Raw genomic sequence first — 18,881 nt, forward strand, 5'->3', positions numbered from 1 at the left:
AGCTGGTATCTTTTGGGTCCAAGTTCTTGCATCCTCCACTGCTTGTAGGCTTAATAGATATTCAGGGGTGGCCAGTCGCTTTTATGGTTGGTTGTACTTACAAACACAACTGCGGAGCTGCTTGAATTAAAAAACTGAATGGGGAACAGTGATTTGGCTTTCTAACAATAAACAAGCTTGAAAGCATCTCAGCCTGCCTTTGAAAGGTTGTCGAGTGCAGCAGCAAGGCAAAGTCATCATGGGGAAAAAATGAAAATCCTGAAATATCATAGTTTGCTTTGCTAAATTCATGGAGTTAGGCAAGAAAAATACGACAGAAAGGAAGAGCACATGAATGAGAAAAATATTACAATCTAATAGTTGGTTTATAGAGAAAACTTATTCTCCCATCACAAGCCTGAGAATTACTTGGTGGAATGAAAAGATAAGTACTTTGATGGTACATTTGAAGAATTGCATGTAAATTGCAAAGTTGTATTCAGTAGGAGTCTTATTTCAATGTATTGAGACATTGCAAGGGGGTGCCAGTCACATTAATACATGACTTGGGTGGTTGAAAGTTCAGGCATCCCTTGTCTCCCATTGCACCAGAGGAATGTGTTAATGAGCCCATAGAACATAATCCTGTCATATTTTAATGCTATGTTAATTCAAATGGCTGAGGAAAAAATCCTGGGGCTAGGAAGATCCATAGCATGGAGCCAAATGAAGCCATGCATTCTGTCCTCATCCTCTGGTCACACAGACCTAGTTCTCATGAGTGAGAAATTTCTAAAGACACCTTGAGGGAGGGGGAGCTTCACTCTCAGCTCAGTTGTCCTCAGGGATCAGTGATAATAAGACTGCTCTACTGAGGATTATTTGGGGGTGGATTGAGCATGAATTTTTGGCAACCCAGCTGCTTTGCTTCACAGAAAAGTTGAAGGATTTTTTATATCTCCTCTTTGTTGTGTGTTCTTAGCTAACAATTCCAAGGGAAAAATGAAGAAAAAAGTATTAAAAGGCCTCTGCTGCTCAGCAGTTCAAATACAGCCTCTTAACAAACGTTACAACTCCTCTTTTCAAAATGTAGTTTATTTTAAATATTGCAAGAATGAGAAGATCCATTCTGGCTTCAGACTTCCCACAGATCTAGGGCAGGCATGACTGCTTAACTGGGCCAAGAATATCCTGGGTTACCCTGTGCTTGCTGAAAAGTGATGAGGATTTGGCTGGACCCTTTTCTTATAAGCAGAGATTGCCACTCAGGGCTTACTTGACATGGGGAATACTTGGTTCTACATTGGTGACATCAAATTCTTTCATTCTTTTGGGTGTATAAATAAGGATACTGGGGTCATCCCCCAGCCCTCCTTCTATTCAGAAGCTCCCAAGGGAGTTGTAAGCAAATTCAGGGAACCATAAGAAATCTCTGAACAAATTTCACCTCCTTTGAATACAGAGAGCAGAACATGGGAGTTTCTGAATAGCACACAGTAATTATGAAAAAATACCAGAGCAGGATGGATGCAAATCATATTATATGTCCTTAAAGATCTGAAAGGAAAGTTTCAGCATTCTCAGGACTCCCAAAATCCACTGGAAACTTAGATATCATAGGAATTTGAAGCTTCAGCAGTGTGAGAAGGGAATAGGCACAAATATATCTCAAAATACAATTAATGGGGAAGATCAAACTGATAAATTGTTGTCGCTTTGTCTCAGTTATCATCTCACTTCTGCATTCAATAAATTGGAACAAGACCTTACAAACCATTTTCAGAAATAGACCTTCTACTTTTTTTGACATGATTCCTGTTAATTTTCTTTTTGACCAGGTGATCTAAGAAATAATTGGTAGACATTGCAAGCAGATGACCTGTACCCTCACAATACCTGTGTCTCATGGTGTTTCACCTATTATTTTCAGTCAGCTTCTCCCACAAAAAAAAAAAAAAAAAAAAAAAAAAAAAAAAAAAAAAAAAAAAAAAAAAAAAAAGGGGAATTCCTCTTAGGAGTGTCCTTTTTACCACTAATTAATGAAAAATCAGATTGGATTAATATGGTGAAAGAATGTGTGTGTGTGTGTTTGCTTGCTCAGAGTCCCAGCTGTGAGAAGGAAGGCCTAATTTACAAAAATTTCAAATGTGAACTGGGAATTTCCCTATTTTCCTCTTTCTGAAACCCTTCTCCTGATGATAAGCACACCTCTTTTCCAAAAAGTCATTTTTTCTCTGTTTTCTCCTGTTTAACTGAAGAGTGTCTCTCTATCTTAGGCTAAATTGCTCCATTTATAGTTAAATTATAATTAACCAAGCTTTAAAAAATCAATTAATGACCAGATAGTCGTATCCACAAGGAAAAAAAGAAGTGTATTTGTGAAAGAAAAGAACATTGATTACAATTCAAAGATATCTTAAGTACTTTCAACCACTGCTTGACAATACAAATGAGCTACAACCTTAGCTTTGATGTCCTTTTGCTTCAGAGTCCATTAAATTGGAATTTTATTGGCAGACTATAGCTTAGTTAAGAATTTATTCATGCCATGTCATGCTGTCCTTTTGGCAAGGAGAGAAATTTGTGGAAAGATTTTTAATTAAGTTTTTTTTTTCCCCTTTTGACTTTAATGGACAAAGGTGGCATCCCCTTAAAAATTGAGTAATTTTCTCTTATATTTACCTGTAAAAACATCTGAAAATATGGCTGCAGGGAAAAATTACAGGTACAAGTGTCAAAATTTTTAATTTCAAGTAATAAAACTGCTTCAAATGTTGCTGCTTTCTTCACAATTAAACAATAGCCATGGATGCCATCAGATGCCATCTTATGGAAGTATACTCTCCTTGTTTTTATGTGTAGATTCCTGTAAGCCAGTCATATCCTTATTTCCTGATACCATCAAGCAGTATTAATCTTTGAAGATAAATAAATGTTATGGGTGCAAACCAAAATCCAGTCTGGAAAAGAGGGAAAAGAAAAAGTGACTTGATAAACATTCCTTATTGTCGAAACTTTCTCTTGAGCAATTGAAAACTGCAGCACCTTGCCACTTAGAAGAGAAAAAGAAATTTAAGTTGGTTATGAGGGTTTAAAAAATACCTAGCCAAAGTGGCATAACCCTGTGGAAAATTAATAGCTGTTGATTTTTTTATTATGTCCTGGGAAGTAAGCATAAGACATGCATAAGTCTTTCTTCAGTTCTGGTTCTATTTTCTATCCTCTTTGACACAGTTACATAAGTATTTAAAGTCACTCATAAAAGTCAAAACAAATTACAAATTTAGAGGAAATGAGTTGGAGTCCCCAAGGAATAATGCCATGCAAAACCAGAAATATATAATATTTAATACCTGCTTTCTGATGTAAGCCATCCATTATGTGCTTTATCATCCTTAGCCACAGGTAACTAGAACAAACCAGTGGAACTATATCAAACAGCTTGTTCTTGAAAAGAGGGTGACTTCAGTTTTTTCCCCCCATTTGGAGATGCAGTATTCACAGGAAAAAAAAAAAAAAAAAAAGAGACATTGTTTAACTGAGTTTTACTGATGATCACTGACAGAGATGCTGGAGCACATTTCAACAGTGAGTTTCCTTAGAAACTTTATTATAATCTTCACTTTAGTCTCCTTTTTAAAGAAATAAATAGGTTCCTTCTATAAGGCTTTGATCATGGTCTCAGATGTAAGCAGAATATATAAGAAGGGATCTATTTGTGGCTTACAAAAAAGTGCCTTCAGGTTTACTTTTAGAGCTGATGGCTACTAGTCACAATTCCATGATTGCTATTCAGGTGCTTGGAGATTTCAGGATATTAGTACTGAGTTCCTATTTTGAAAGAGTCATTGAGTGTCTGTATCAGTATACTATTATAAAGCATCATAGAAAAACAACAAAAATATGTGTTTCTTTTTCCATGTTCCTAGGTATGTAAAAAACTATTTCTGCAAGTGAGCAGGATTTTTTAGCAGCCCCTTGGAATCCTTGCATTGCATTCATGGCCACAAAGATAGGATAATTTTTTTTTTTATAATTGGTATAAATGTTACTAAAATTTTACTTGCAAACATTATTGTAACCACTGAAAAATCACTCTTGTTCTTTTTTGTGCGATGTTGTAATTTCTAAATTTAGAAATTAATTTCTGCTTATTATTTTATATCCTCTTTACATATTAATGACAGGAATAACCTCATGCAGACTTAGGCATCTGTCACCTACCTTCTATTTCCAAGCTTTTAATCCACTTTCCTGTCTAGTTGAGAGAGTGAAATAGATCCTTCAAAGGTGAGATTCACTTAAGGTGCCTACACTAGAATGAGCTGAATCATTCTAAAACAGCTTCTGCTTCTCCCCCATGCCTATAAAGGTAATCTGGAGCTCAGGATGATGATGACACTCTGATGATGAGAGCCTAAAGTTATGAAAGATTAGTTCTGCCCTAATTACCAGAGTTAGCATCACAAATTGCAGAGGCAGAATTTTTTTTTTAAATTTGTTAGAAAACATTGCAAAGTTGTCTCAGTATTGATTCAGACAAATCTTTGAAACCCAATATAACTATTCAATTTGTGATCCTCTGACAAAGGTTAATGTTTTCACAGTCACAAATGATAGGCTGATCTCTTTAAAACCAAGAATTCTAGCTAAAGAATGTTTTATTTTTTGTCTTAGAGGGCTGCCATATATATATATATATATATATATATATATGTGTGTGTGTGTGTGTGTGTGTGTGTGTGTGTGTGTGTGTGTGTGCCCTTGTGGAAACACCTGAAGCTGTTTCCATTACTGCTGATATCACTAAATCAGATTTTGATTTGTATAGGGGTTGAAGTTTGGTTTGGTTTGGTGTTTGGTTTGACTTTTTTTCCAATCTTTGTCTGGGTATTTTACTACAAGTACTTCCATTTAAAAAAATCATAAATATGCAGTCAGACATAAGCCACAGATCTGGAATAACCTTGCAGTTACATATTGGTCATTTATTTCAGTGGGATTTTTTAAAGTTAATGTCAAGCCACACAAAATAAATATGTGAGCGATAGGCCATTGTGGGGAAGAAATGCAGGGAAATGAAACAGGAGAAAGGAAACAAATTACCTGAAAACACCCTCTCAATCTATAATACTTCAATTAACTTTAAATAATTCACTGTTGTTATCTGTCTGTATCAGCAAGAAGATGCCCCTACTACACAGTGTGAAAATGTGTGTGATACAGTATAAAAGTAGTGACCAGAGATGGTAAAATTATTGGAAATTTACAGAGTGTTCATTGACCCATGAATTCCAAATCCCCATCTCCTAAGGAAATGCATTGCTTATTAACAGCTTGTAATACCAAACCCTAATGATGCATCCAGTTATAAAAGAGATGTACATTTTCCTGTATGTGATGTATGCACCATTTTTTTTTAAATGGAGTATTGCTAGTAAGTATTTTCAGCTTGGTGGGAATTTTAATTTTCCGTAAAATAACTTGATGTAGAAAACAAAACAGTAAATAATTCAAGGACATTCTGCTTTTGAACACTAATATTTGAATTTGTCCTTCTACCTGTCAGATATTCTGTTCAGAACTGAAAATGTGACTTTTCAAAGAAACTTGGTCTTTTTTATGATTTTGCTTGTTTTTTCTCTGTATTTTCCCTATCTTCATAACCTGATTGGCAACAAAGATTAGAATTTCCTAAGTATCCTAAAATATTAGTGTTGAATTAACATCATCAGCTTCTTTTGCAATTTTTGCCTTTTTCTCAGCCTGGGTGTGATCACATTAAGATGTGATAGCAGTGACAGTACTGTGATATGCTGGTCTTTGTGTGGAAGCAGATGAAGGTGAGGTTGGGCAGTTACCATTCCTTCTAGAGCAAAGTTGTGCTCCTCAGTGGAATATTTAATTTTGAATTTTATTCCTCAGAAGATGAGGAGTCCAGATTCAGTTCATTTGCACAAACCCATGTTGCCACAAGGTCACTGTCAGCAGTGAATTTCTGAATTTCAGAGACTCTAAGATAGCAAAGCAGGAAGCAAGTTTACAGCCATTTTATGGTACCCACAAGTCTGGTGTTCCAGGCAACTGCCTACCAGCTAACAATTTTGTTTAAGATGTCCTAGCAATTTTGCATCCTCTGCAGTCATATTTATTTTCTGTAACTGCATGTGGGCAAATTTAAACAACCTTTTTCTTTAGTGGTGAAATAACAGTATACACACAGATATACATCAAGGTAACAAACCTGCTTTGATTCAAGCATCTCAGTAAATCACAGTGGATTCAAGACCTACTGAATTTCAGGGAAACCTTCCAGAAGTGCCTTAAAAAAATTCTAATGAAACTGTTCTGCATACTACTGGCTGTTTAAATATTCAACAATAATAAAATGTATTTTACCTTTATGAAAAGCTATATAAGTATTAAATAACTAAACTTCATGACTCCTATATAAAATTCAGATATATTTATAATTCAATTTTACTCTTCTTAGGCAAATTGGTGACAAAAGTGAACAAGACATACTAAAGAGTGAAAGATTTGAAAAAGGGCCTTGGCTTCCTTGATTTTCTTCACTGATCCCAGTGAAATCACAATTTCCCTACAGCTATACTATAGAGAGGGAAAAACTTTTATGGGAAAAGAGGGAAAAAAATTTATGCACTGGTTTTAAAAAGTCATTATACAGAAGGACAATAAAACCAGTACTACCTTAGATACAACATAAAATTTTGATTTTTTTTTTTTAATCTCAAGGCAAAATTTTGTTGTCTATATATTGCATACTTCAAATTATGACAACACATTTAGGTCCATGTTATACACATACTGGTATCTGCCAGTGTAGCCTGTTCTACACTCTGAAAAAGTATTTTCTGGGAGAATACACACAGTTCTGAGCACTCAGCAAGAGATGATTCTTTGAAAGCAGATTTGAAGACCCTGACTCTTTGAAAGGAGCTGCCATCAAAACCAGTGGTTTGATGGCTGGAGAGTGACACTTTCCCCAGTATATGTGTTGAAGCAAGAACTTTAGCTGACCTCAATGTATGTACTATTGAAAGCTGGTTTTTTAAAGTTTGGCCAAACTTCTGTTTTGAAACGTAATGTGTCTGATTGTTTTTGTTGTTTTGTTTTGAAAAACAGGATTTCCTGTGAGTACTGACATCCAATAGAGAACTATGATACATTATGAATACACATAAATTAGATATAGGTAAAATACCTGAATATTTAACTCTACTGCATGGCCTGGAGAGTGGGTGTGAATTGTGAGCACCTCATGGACCTCCTGTACTCTAAATCAGCCTGAATTACTCAGGAGCATCCTCAAACTGATAAAGTCCAGTTACATGGGTCTCAAAAAAGTGGGGGAGGATGGGTGGCAGGTGCTGAGCCTTTCCCTTAGCAACTGTATTTCACAGGGGCTGTCACCAGCACTAACTGTGAACCCTGTTTGTTCCAGTTTTGGGATATAAAAAGAGCGCAGGAGTGTGTCAACAGGACAGATTTTACACACTGGGAGCGAGAGAGCGAGAGCGCGACAGAGAGAGATCTTTCATCTTGTCAATGCCTCTTCATCAACATGCACATCACATTGCCTGCATTTCAGACCTCGCCACTATCCTCTGCCTTCACTCCTTTTTCTTATTCTGGTTCCTGTCTCTTCACTGCTGAAAACAAAACTTTCTCCTGTGCTTTGACAGTTGTCTCTCTTCTGTCACAAAACGCTGCACCGTCACTGTAGATCTCATAAGGAGCATCTTGTTGTCCCCTTGGAAGAAAGAATCCTGGCTTTTGAAAAAAAACCAGCAAGGCAAAGCTACACATTGAAATGGAAGTTAGGTTTTATGCAGATCCCTTGGACAAAGTTATTCAGGAGTGTTCTTTTAAATCTTAGTAATTGCCAACCCTTTATTTTTCATTTTCTGGAGCTTGCTCTCTGTGCTGCCACAGACCTTCTATAACAATCATGCTAACCTTGTAGCATCTATTTTTGCTGTTTATTTCAAGAGACTATTTAATGTAAAAAATAAAGCCAGAAGATGAAAATGCTGGATGTGGGACATTTGAATTTCACACTACAGATAAAAAAGTTTGACAGAATTGTTTCCAGATCCACATCAGGAATAGCTGGCACTCTTACTGAGCTCTGTGAGGTCTCAAATTTGTTTGTGGTTTAAAGTTTTCCTGCAGCTACATAGCATTTCAGGAGGGTACAATACTCTTCTAGCAATGCTTTCTTGCTCCTGTATAGACTTGAAGAAAGATTCAGAGAGAAACAGAACCCCCACACAGCCATAGGAAATCCTGTTTGCTTTAACCCCTTTTCTGCCAATAATACAAAGGTCCTGCCACGCTGCTATTGTTGTATTTCATATATGTCTCTGCCTGCTATCACCCACAAACATTTTTTTAGTCACTCCAGATCTGATGGGATGTTAGGAAGGTTTCTGTCCTATGAACAGATTTTTTAACCTTCCTCAAATACTAGAAGCTCTGCTAGTAAGGTTACAGGTTGTAGGCCATGAATAAATTGATTAAAAAAAAAAAAAAAAAAAAAACAAAAAACAAACAAACAAAATATGTAAAAGGAAGGGGATTTGTACCATTTTGAAAGGAGTGGTATAATTATTGTGCCTCAAAATCTTTATTAACAATTCCTCACAGGCAGAAGTGAAATTGAGCCTGAATTTCCTGCTTTTTCAGGATCTCTCATCTTTCTTGCTATTGCATTCATAATGCCTGCTTCCATATATCTGTAAGATGAGAGCTGAATGAATTCACTAATTCTTACCTGGTTGCAGTTTTTTATTCCATTTTTACGTAGAAGTAAACACCAATGGAAAATGAATTTTCTGTACAGTAACCCAGGCAATTGACATTCCTTGTCATTTGTTTCCACATTCTGTGTTGCATTAACCCTGCATAGTATGCATTCACTTCTACAATAATGCAAAACTTTCAAGTTCCAGGTAGCATGAAAGTAAAAACAAACAAACAATCAAACAAACAAAATATATCCGTGGAGATTCAGCACAAAGACCCAGCTATCCCAATGTGTCATCTCTAAGAATGACTAATAAAAGAAAACTAGGCAAAGAGTAAAAGAAACAAGTGCAGACTGTCTTTCTCTGGTGTGTCCTTCTACCTTGGCTGCACACAGTTTAGGCATTTTCTGGCTGGGAGTTGTAGTCAGATTATTGCTTAATACAAAAGAGAGGTCTCTCCAACAAGAATGCACTTAATCTTTCATAACTGATTTATACTTTGGCCTTCAACATGTCCTGAGGCAATGAATGAATTATACAATTTACTTATTTGTTATGCATCTGTTTTGAAAATGTCATAGCATAATTTTGCTGGCTGCCTCCTCATTCTTGTGTACTGAAAACATTGATTCTTACACTGTACCTTTACAGATCTCAGATATTTCTCTTTGTATCATCTTTTGCAAACCTAATAGGTCTGCTCTGTTCAGTCATCCTCCATTTCTCTGAGCAAACATGTTCTATTTGACTATTCCCTTGCTAGTTACTTTGCTTAATACTAATTACCAATTAAGACTTTTTTTGAGACAGTGACCCAATCATGTGTCATATTTCAGAAAAAAAGCTCACTATTTATTCTGTGGTATAACGTTTCTTTTCAGTTTTGTTTCAATTTCTTGTCCCAATCATTCTTGATGTTTTGATAGATTGTTGGAAATTGTTTAATATTAATCTGACATTTTTGAGAATCTTTGATAGTAATATTGATAGTTTCCTTTGTGAGTACTACAAGATTTTTGTGAAACCAAAAATACTTTAAATTGTGGAAGCAATAATAATTTTAACACCCTTAAATGCTAAAACATCTCATATGTACTAGAAAAATATCTATAAATTGACTATTCTGTTCTATTGACTGGGGCTTTTTTTCTGCTAATTCTCATCCTACTGAATCATCTTCTTTTACCAATGATGGCAAACTTCACCTTCTAACGAGTTTGAAAATATTTTTTCCCTATGTTGTATGCAGTTAGTGGGTTGATTCTCAACATTTTTGTCAGGGCTGAGTTGCTATAGCTTTAAATTTAATTTACTATGTACAATTTCCAACTATTTGGCTGTGATTTTCATGTTTGAAAATGGGGTTTTGTAGCCTCTAAAAGATTCTTTACTATTTGTCAGGATCAAGCCAGCCCTTTTATAAGTATCTGATGGGTTCTTTCACCAAGCCTGAAACATGAGGTCTTTGAATGGCATTCATTGTAACAACTAATATTTTTCCATTTGGAGTGTATTTTTAACTAACTTCCATTATATTTACATATTGCCCTTCTTTACAGTAAAACAGTATTTCAGTAAGAGAAGGTGAGATTGTTTTGATATCTTTTTGGAGGGATCTGGTGAGATTTGCTTCAGGAATTTGTGTACTTCACAATGATTATGGTACAGTGGTACATAAATTATTGTCTCTTGAACTGGGTCTTGTGGACTGTTAAAAATTAAAGAGCTGCTTCTCTTCTTGTGAGTTAGTTGAAAAACTGTTTATGTCGTAAACTTTATCCACCATAACACCCAAGCTGAGGTTTTGTATCAGTATCATCTTTAATTTTTTTTTTTGCTTGCCTTCGCAATCTTTCTAATCTCCTTTACAGTCATTGTCCCCATCTTAGATAGGGGGTTCATAGTACACTTGTATTGAGAAATTCTTCTCACAAGAGAAGAGTTTGGCAATCAAGATCTGTCATACTTGTAATAAAGATGTTGATTTTCCCCCTCTCCTTTTCCACTGCCTGTGCTGTCCCTGCCTGCCCTCCGTAAATTATTCCCACATGTGCAGCCCAGGTCTGTGTGCAGAGATCTACATCTCCCCATGCCATCAAATAGCAAAATGAAGCTACAAAACACATTGACTGCAGATGACTCTAATCACTTACATTAATAACTGGGACAAACCTTTGCAGCAGCTGAATTGATGCACTGGTAAGCACAGAATGAAGTTCCTTGCTGTGCACATGTGTGTGTGTATAGTGGGGAGGCAGAAAATCAACAACACTGAATAATAAACATTTCTTAGGTTAATTAATTTTGACATGTATAGCTTTATATGTAATTCATTCAGGAGCTCTGTGAAGTAGATAATTTACACATCTAGATTTTAGCAATCTCTTATTCTGCTTCATAACTTTCTAAAGGATATTTTTACTCAGGAACATTAAACCAGTTAAATTTTAGTCTGTTCCTGTCAAAGTGGTTTACATTTACACAGGCAATTTCTGGATTTGATTTTGTTTTTGTCAGTCATGCTCTGTGATGAAAGTTTAGTACTTAATGTACATCAGGATGAAAGTAGCCACAGTTCTTTGGGAACTTGCTCATATGGAGTGAGCACCTTACTGCTCCTGGCAGTCCCATCACTGCCCTGGCCTGCATGACTCCACATTTTGGTTGGTCAACCTACACCAAGGCTGCAGAAGTAATTTCAGTGGTGAGGGAGTGAAAGCTTCAACAGATGACTGCAGTCAAAGGAACAAAATGTGTATTATGCACCCATTAATGACATGGTGATCACATACACCCTGTTCATACAAACAGGACTGATACCACGTGTCAGAGTGAGAATGGGCAGCGCTGACAGACATCCAGGAGTGCACAGAAACTGTATGTATTAAATTGTGTATAATACCCACATGGATGGATCAGAGTGGGCTGGGGAAGGTCTCTGACACCTGGCCCTGTCACTGCCAGCCGTGGCCTTTGCTATCAGCAACAGAAGGGTTCAGTGGCTGGAGTGGGATGGGAAGGAGGTGCTGGACTGTGTGTTGGGCAGGGGAACAGCACAGAAGGGAAGGAGCAGCAGCCCATGGGAGCTGCTCTTCTGGCACATTTGCCACCTTCTGGTAATTTTTAGAATGAAAAAAAGAAAATAAAACTAATAGAAAGAGTAGAAGCTTTTCACAAAGCAGCTTGACAGCTCAACAAAGTTTTGTTTCTGGTCTTGCTTTTTCCTTTAGGGTTTGGGTGTTGGGTTGTTTGGGTTTTTTCAGGTCACTTTGTCCCTTAATTTCTATCACTTTTCACATCCATGACTAGCATTTTCTCATGATGAAAAGTGAAAATCCCTGTACTGGCAGCTGTCAGAAGTTGGGAGGTGCATTACATGAGAATTGCTTTTGGGTGTCTCCAGCCCTTTTTCACCTGCAGCCATCCAGCCCTGGCCACTGCTGGGACACATCACTGCTGAAGGATTCTCTGATAATTTGGGTCACTCGTCTTTATGCAACTTTTTTCCATATAATGCTTGTATTTAAAATCTCCAATTTATGATCTTTGGTTAGACAACAGTAGTGCAAGACTGCTGTAACACCTACTGAAGCCATAGGAGTTTCTATAGACTTTATAGAAATTGGATGAGATTTATATTGCTGAATACTTTAAAACTAAACAGACCCATGAAGGAAAAGGATCCCTTATTGCTGCCTTCTGTTAGTTCCTTGGGGGAAAAATAAAGCAACTCTGAACTGAAACATACAGAATTTTTTAAATGCATGAATGCATCCCATCATTTTAGTTTTCTTATCTTGTGATAGAGTACTGTTTAATTAAATAGATGAGGTATATGTTCTAAGCAGCTTATGGATGGGTATTATCTTCATTTGAGATACTCTAATGAGAGACTAGGGGAACAGCAAGTAACCATTTATTTTACAAAATTAAAAATGGGCAAGAGATGAACATTTAATTACTTTGATATTATCCTTTTCTATATTAGGTTAAAGCAATTAAGTTGAAGGACAACAAAGCTAATATATACATATATATACATATATATATATAAATATACACACATATATACATATATATACACATTTATTTATTTATTTATGTAGATATATATATATATATGTAAATTCTGTTCTCTTTAATCATTAAAAATCAATGAAAGATGTGTAAAAGTAGTAACAAGATATTTAGCTTTTATGCAGGTCCATCCTGGAGCTGGCTGGCCTTGGATGTGCTGGACATGGAGGAAACTTCCAGCAGCTTCTCACCTCAAGCCACCCCTGTAGTTCCTTACCCTGCTACCAAAATCTGGCCACGCAAACCCAGCAGCGGTTCAGGAAAAGAAAAACCTAATTGCAATTAAAACTATAAACAAGAATTTTTGTTATTAAATCTCTTCATTATGAGATGAGTATTATTCCCTGACTAGGTATGTACTTGGTAGAGTCAGGCTCTTCTCTAAAGGAAATTGCTTTTGAAATTTTCATACGACACAGAATTGGGGATTTTGCTTTTTAAAATATTTTCTTTCTTGAACACTCTTGCTTAGACTTATGAAAAGGATGTAATATGTAAGGTAAAATAGACAAAGCACTCAACAAATTAAATGTAATTATATATAACCTAAAATATACAAAATTAAAAAATATAAAATACACACAAGAACTCAAGAACTAGGAAGTTAATCACACAGTAGATTTCAGGTTTTACTTTGTTCTCTCTGAAGCATGGAAGGCAACATAGTCTGCCAGAAGTGGACAAAAAGGGAACTTGTTTATAATAAGATCAATGCAATTGTGTTTTGAAAAGGAGAAAAGAAAAGAAGCTAGACAAAATGCTGACCTTTTTTCTTTACTGAAACTGTTTAGTAATTAGATTGAGAATGCAGTTTACATGATCAAAGGATTCAGATGTAGTTTTTTACATGAGTAGGGGTTCTGTTTGTTTTTTTTTAGTGGGGGAGTGAAGGCATACTTTGGAAATTCATTACTGTTTTAATCTAAAAATCTCTCTGCTTGTTTTCCATGCTGTCAGATTCATATCATGTCATAGTTCTATTGTATATGCACACTCAGCAAGAGAATGTGCAAGTGCTGGTGTTTTGTGTTACTGTCCTTCTCCCACTGCATTTGCTTAAAAAGTGGAAAATAAATACACAGATGGAAACAGTATTTACTACCTAAAATCCACAGGCAGGTAGCAAGAAATCAAGACCTGTCAGTTTTTGGACCCTCTGGACAGATTTGCTGGCCAGGTAAGTGTGGGACCATGAAGTTTTGTGGAACTCCTGGCAGCTAAGGGATGCCATCAGCTCTTGGTCAGTACCCATTCAAGCAGGTTGGATTTACTAACCAAGAGCATTCTGCATGATGTTAACGGTCTCCATACCCATGTACTGTCAGTCCTTTCATTTTAGATATGTATTACTTTTAGAAAAGGAAGCTTACTTTGACTGCACTTCTTCACTTTCCCGAATACACATTAAATGTGATGAGCCTTTTAAAGACACACACTGAGGTATACATGAGGATGTGGCTTGTGCCTCTTCCTTTTCTCAAGGGACACAAGGCATCAAGATCACAAACATGGTTCAGGTCCAAGATACACTACTGATTCATATTAAACATTTCAGCATGCACTGAATGCCATGGAATTAAAACGATGTTTACCAAACAGACAAGACTATGCTTTTCTCTTTGGTGAAATAACACATGATGAGGACAAGGGAGATCCCCTTCTATACTATAAAAACCATATTTATTAAGGGAAGGATGAAGCCAATTAGAGGTTACGTATGCAGCTGAGAAAAAAAAAATAAATAAAATCTCTTATGCTTGTGTCCATACAACTACATTGCTATTCATAGTAATTCAGTAACTGAGAAATGAACCAAATCTAGTTCCTTTAACCCTGGGATAAATTTAACTCAAGAACACAGGTGGTTGGTATTCTGCACATGTGAAGAGTCTACAGCTTTTCTGTGTTATTAGTCTGGTTTCAGCCATTTTAGAAATTCCATTGTATTTTGTTCACAGCTTTTGGCTTCCACCCTTTTTCATTTTCTGTTTCTTCTGCCAGACAATTAATCAGCCTCTCTGGGAACTCCCATGACCACTGTGTAAGAACACCTAACAAACATTAATACCTTTTTATCTTCACTGTACCCTTATGAATAAGGGCAGTGTTAATTCGCATTATATAGAGAAAGAACAAAAGGACAGGGACATTAAATGACTGTGGAAGAGAAATCTGTAAAGCACCAGGAACTGAAGGCAAATGGTTAGGGCTAGCCCCAAGCACCTCCTTCATATTCTCTGCCCTTTGCAGACTACGAGCAGCCTCCAGCATCTGTCACTCTGTCAAGGCACAAGGAAGACTCTTGGAATTCCCGTGATGGAGGTGCCTGTGCTGGGAATCTGTTGTCACGTCTCCATGGTGAGAAAGCAGCTCTCCCAAAGGATAATGGTGAGAACCAAAGTTGGGAACCACTCTGTCTTTCCCTCTCACTCTGTCAAACAGCTAGGATGCCTGGGCTTCTAAAATCAAGCACCCAAACCTCTCTAAAGTATATGGTATGAGTCATTTAGCTAACATAAAATGCCCTATACTGATCCACAAAGAGCATCCCATAAAGTTTTTCATGTCTCTTTTACCTGCCCACGCATATGGATCACTCATCATAGTAGTATCTGAATGCCTGGTTTAACCAGTCGCATTCATTTTTTGTTTTAACTCTGGATTTTGACTGCTGGTTGCTGCACTCATCTCTAGTTACATCTATCTTTTTATCTGACATGAAGAATGCCATCCTGTTATAAGGCGAGGTGGGGTGGAGTGTGAGCAAGTTCTACAAATTCTGCAACAGCTCCCACCCCTCCTGCAACCCACTGCTCTGCACAGCACATTATCTGCCTATCGATAATCCTTTATCGTGTTCTGTAATAACATCATATTCTCCCACAGGCTGCCTTTCCTTTTCTCCCTTCTCTTGTAACATATTGGGGGTTTAATAATTGTAGCAGTTTGGATTCCTCTCTGTGGCCCTACAAGAAGCCAGGATGGATCAAGAGGCAAGTGAATGTTGCCTAGTCTCTTTGTCCCAGTTTTGGAGAGCGTTGTTTACAAATATATAAGCAGATACGTTACTGCACACGTTTATCTCACATTGCTCAGTTATCTCCTTCTCCTCCACACTCTCACCCCATACAATGGGTTGTAAGAGTTCAAAATGCCTCTGATCCAACCCTGTACCTATGCACAGACAAGTCTGTCTCTTCCTTGTGTGTGTGCACCGGGAGGGTAAATGCAATGGAAGAAGGGGTGCCTACTCTCCTGCACCTCTGTATGTGTACAAATATATTGAGGGGAGTGTCAGGATTTGAGCTATGTTTTATAGAACATTTGTTTAGTATAATAAACATCTGCAAATGACTATTTATTTCATGAAGTAATTAACATTCCTAATTAGATGCACCTTGCAGCTGCTGTTAATCTTAATTGGCAATAATGCAGTTACATTTTGATACATATCTTCAGAAGAGTTACAGAAGAGAAGGGAAAAAAAAATAAAGACAAAAATCTGAAGGGAAGGAAATAAAACTGTTCCCACACAGTTCAGAGAGTTCGCACAAAGAAGATCCCATGGCAACAGCGAGGCCCACAGTTTGCCTTATAAAAATCCAAGAATAGATAATGTATCATCTCTCCTAAAACACTTCGCTTGGGAAACCGGAGGGGAAGGGGGGTTGAAAAATAAAGCGCAAGAGGTGAAGCGAAGCAGGCTGACCCCCGCGCGGAGCGGGTCCGGCGTTCCCGGCCGTGCCCCGCCGCTGTCCCGGCGGCGCGGAGCGGAGCCGAGCCGAGCGGAGCCGAGCGGAGCCGAGCGGAGCCGAGCGGATCGGATCGGAGCGGAGCCGAGCGGAGCGGAGCGGAGCCGAGCGGACCGGATCGGATCGGAGCGGAGCCGAGCGGAGCCGAGCGGAGCCGAGCGGAGCGGAGCGGCCCCGGCGCTGCGGACCGGGGCGGCGCCGGCAGGCGGGCGGCGCCGGGCGGAGGGAGGCAGGCGGGAGGGAGGCCCCGCTCGGCAGGAGTTTCTCCAGGATCCCTCGGAAAGGGCCCTGCCGGCGGCTCCCCGCGGAGCGAGGCGAGTGCGGCGCTGTCCATCGGGGGGCAGTGCCGGCCCCGGCTGCCGGCCCGCGGAGGGCGCGTTCCGCCGAGCGAGCGAGCGAGCCCGTCTCGTAGGAACACAGGGATCGTTTATGCACTGCAGTTTCTCTCGCCTCTCTCCCTCCCTCTCTTCCTCTGCTCCCGAGGATATTTTGGGTGGATTGTGGTTATCAATCAAGACCTCCTCTTCTTTGCTGATCACTTGTCATTTTCACCGGGGATTAGTATCGTTCGGGGCAAGCGGACAACTGATTTTTTTTTTTTTCTTCTTTTCCATTTGGAGAATTTTCCCTCAAACCTCCCCCCCCTCATTTTTTTTTTTTTTTTTTTTTTTTTTTTTTTTTTGGCGCTGCGGTGCGGGTGCTAGGACCCGTCAGGCACCCACCCCCGGCTCCCCCCGGAGCGTTTTTTCCACATTCGCCCAGCACCAGGAAAGGAAGCCCCTCCGGACCGCCGCTCGCCGGATACTTGTGCGGGCAGCCGGGATCCGGCGGCGCGCTGGGCGCGGAGCTGCCCGCGGGCGGCGCGGGGGCCCCCAGGCCGGCCGCCCCCTTCCCCCGCCCCCCCTCGCCGCACCTGGATGGTACCTCCCGCCGGCGACGCGGGCACTTTCTGAACTAGGAAGGAAGGGGCGACTGGGGGGGCGGGGGGGCGCCGAAGTCTGTATGGAATTACCTGCGCCCGCGGCGGAGCTGGCGGCGGTGGATGGATGGGCGCCGCGTCCGCGGCACTCGCGGCCAGCTGAGCCCCAGGAGTAAACACGGGGCTTCTCCGGCCGAGTGCGCAGTGTGGTGACCGGCACTCGCCTCGCTGACTGATCGCACCGGAGGAATATTTCGGGAGACTCCTGTGGGTAAGGTCATTTTATCCAGGCAAAAGCCCGGCATTGCTAAACTTGGTGGCGGGTGACTGAAATGGGCACTTTCGGGATTGCTGCATTACCCTGATGCGAGGGGCTCCAGCCGCTATTGGCAGTTGAGTGGAATAACTGCAGTAGGTCTTCTGGTGAGTGCTTTTTGCGATAAATTTAAAAAAATAAATAAATCTCCTTCCTCTGTATTTATTCATTCCCTGGATTTGAGAGAGCAGTGTAAGAGCAAGGAGTCTTTAATTTTCCCTCTTTATATTTTTTATTTCCCTGGCTGTAATATATTTGACTGGAAAGGGTATGTGACAGCAAAGAAGCTCTCTGTGATGGAATCTAATTAATATGAGATCAGATCCCATCCTCTGGTTAAATAGGTGTTTCCAACTCTGTGCAGCGTTCTGCTGCATTTCATAGCTGCAATGGAGGTAGAGAAAAATCTGGTTTTCAAGTTGTTAAACTTTAAGGTGGTGATCTTTATTGATCGTGATACAGTGTGCTGGTGCTAAAGGGGTTAAATGCCATTGGTAATTTGGGATTACAACTGTTCCTGTAAATCCTGCAAGGAAATTATAAACTGAGGGGCGGTAAGGACAAAATCCCCTCAGCTTCATAGTAGAGAAATACCATAAAATGTCACTAGCCTGAAAATATCTCATCCAGCTGCTCTTACAAAATATCTTTTTTACCCAATAACTTACCTACTGAAACCTCGGACCACGTGTATGGGAGTTGGAAGATGTGCAAACAGAGATGCTATCTTCGGTATTTCATACATACATGCATCTGGCTGAGGGACTGTGTGGGAATTCATTCCTGTTACTTGTGGTGTGAAGCGAGACGAGAGAAAAAGGAAAGATCATCTTCTTAAGAACAGAAGCGAGTGAGGGAAGCACTTCAGCCTTTAAAGATTTAAAGGGATCCGAGCAATGCACACTGGTAATCTCTCTCTGCAAAATCAGTTCTGATAAGAGGGAATGGGGGAAGGTTGAGGGAATCGATAGTGATGACGTTGTGCAGTGCAATGCACTGCAATGCTAAAGTTACAGAGTGTGTGCGAAAATATGTACCCTTATGTACTGCTGGTGAGTTCATGCATA

The 18,881-nt window shown here is 39.2% G+C and overlaps 1 protein-coding gene across 1 annotated transcript in view; it reads left to right on the forward strand.

Annotated features, from left to right (window-relative positions):
* The first annotated feature begins 17,605 nt into the window (after nucleotides 1-17,605).
* Nucleotides 17,606-18,881, forward strand: part of IL1RAPL1 (interleukin 1 receptor accessory protein like 1) — a 669,427-nt gene continuing 668,151 nt past the window's right edge. Inside the window, exon 1 of the mRNA XM_056502208.1 lies at nucleotides 17,606-17,921. The gene's annotated coding sequence lies outside the window, so the exon portion shown is untranslated. The remainder of the gene's footprint in view (nucleotides 17,922-18,881) is intronic.

This window comes from Oenanthe melanoleuca, chromosome 1 (assembly GCF_029582105.1).
Source record: "Oenanthe melanoleuca isolate GR-GAL-2019-014 chromosome 1, OMel1.0, whole genome shotgun sequence".
NCBI lineage: Eukaryota > Metazoa > Chordata > Aves > Passeriformes > Muscicapidae > Oenanthe > Oenanthe melanoleuca.